Genomic DNA, 1,901 nt, shown 5'->3' with positions numbered 1-1,901 from the left:
TACCTTTTTACGGAGCTCTACGAGTTTGGGGCAACCTTTGTATGACGCGGGGTGTCCATAGTTTTTGCAGTTGACGCAGAATATTTTGTCTTTGGTTACTGCGTTTTCCTTTTTTATTGTGCAGTCGCCTGGGCCATGGGGCTCACTGCATTTAACACAGCGGTAGTTTAGGTTGCAGTTTTGCGCTGTGTGGCCTATTCGCTGGCATTTGTGGCACTGAGTTATGTCATCCTTTTTTTTTTATTATTTTTTCCCATTTTATCTTGTAGTAGTTAAAGTAGTTTATTTTTAGTAGGTTGCTTGTATTGCTGTTGGGGGATAGCTGTATTATGTAGATTGGGAGCAATATATTGTTCTCCCTTGATCTTTTGATCAGTCGTGAATCGTGTGACTTTTGTGAATTTTACGTCGTCTATTTGCAAGGCTTGTAGGTCTGTGAGTATTTCTGTTTCGGTGTAACTATTGTCTAAACCTTTTAACAAGTATGTATGGTGTTTCTCTGTTTTGGGTGTGTACGTGTAAAAGGTTGTGTTAGCTGAGAGGAGTATTTGTTTTGCTTTGTGGAAATCGGGTAGGTTTCGGAGGTAGAGTGCATGTTTACCTGAGTGTATTCTTTTAATATGGAACTGATTGATGCCCGCTACTTTCTCTATGAGCGTTACCGTGTCCTTGGGGTCTTGTAGGATTATGTTGATGGGTGGCGGCCTGTTATCTCTTGTGGTGGGTGGGGTGCTCGTACGCTCCTCCGCGGAGCATCCGGTGGGGCGTCCGTCGTCCGGTGCTCGGTCCCCCCTTGGCGGTGTTGGAGGCGCCGGGCCTCCTGGGTTGTACGGTGGGGTGCGTCGCCCCTGCTGCGCCGATTGTTCCGGTGGCGTGGTGGGACCGTGCCTTCCCGTTTTGCCTCGTAATGTTTCGTTTTTTTTTTTTTTTTCTGATTTCATCCAGGGTTGAGCTCGAAGTGTGGAGTAGTTTGATGGTCCCGGTTGTGGATGAGGCTCTGGTTCAGATTGCAATATGCTGTATCTATTTTTTGTTTTGATCGCTGGAGGCGAAGTAGCTCTTGTGGGCTTCATGTTTTTGATTTCGTTAGCCTTTTCTTCTTGGCTGGGGTGATAATCTACAACTGTGTTTCCTAGGATGTTTGCTAGACTTTTTGCCCTGGCGACCAGGTTAGGTTGTGGGTTGAGTTTCCGCGTCTTTTGAGCGGGGAGTCCTAAGATATTGTTGATTTTCCTGGCTGTTTTATGTGAGATTATTTTTCTCTTGATGGCTTTTTTTATTGGGTCTACGGTGGGTTCCGTTTCGTTGCTCTTGGCTTCATTATCGGTGGCTTTTATTTTCTTTGTACAGTTTTATTTTGTCTTATCCTATTTTATTTTCTTTTTGTTCCTATTTGTATTTATGGAGATGATGTCGATGCGGTATTTTTCACTTTTTTGTCACTTTTTTGTCACTTGATCCTTCTACTTTAGTGGATGTTAGTCTACTCCGACGCGCGCACCGAGGGGTCCGTCCCGCTCGGCGGTCAACAGTCGACGAGAACGAGTGCACTCAGCGCGGTATGAGCGTTGGCTGAAATTAATAGTTTCCTTATTTGTTTTCCATGGTCAAAAAATAGAATATTTAAAGAAACATAGGTGTGTGCCAAAATGAGAATGATACAATATGCATGATAATGGTCGCGTAATACTAAAACATTTCTCTCTCTCTCGATGCTTCGATTGTAGATTATTAAAAATAGATTGTCAAGAAAAGTAAAAAAATATTGGAAAAATAAAGAAAAGCCAACACCACACGGAGTTCCCAGGCGGTCACCCATCCAAGTACTATCCGTGCCCGGCGCTGCTTAACTTTCGTGATCGGACGAGAACGAGTGCACTCAGCGCGGTATGAGCGTTGGC

General features: G+C 44.2%; 1 non-coding gene across 1 annotated transcript; it reads right to left on the bottom strand.

Moving 5' to 3' along the window:
* Positions 1-1,782: 1,782 nt before the first annotated feature.
* Positions 1,783-1,901, bottom strand: LOC117214984. The gene has a single exon (XR_004488998.1). It is a non-coding gene; the product is annotated as a 5S ribosomal RNA (ribosomal RNA).

Source organism: Bombus bifarius, unplaced genomic scaffold (assembly GCF_011952205.1).
Source record: "Bombus bifarius isolate JDL3187 unplaced genomic scaffold, Bbif_JDL3187 scf7180000009284_frag, whole genome shotgun sequence".
NCBI classification, from domain to species: domain Eukaryota; kingdom Metazoa; phylum Arthropoda; class Insecta; order Hymenoptera; family Apidae; genus Bombus; species Bombus bifarius.
This window is presented reverse-complemented; position numbering and strand designations above follow the sequence as displayed.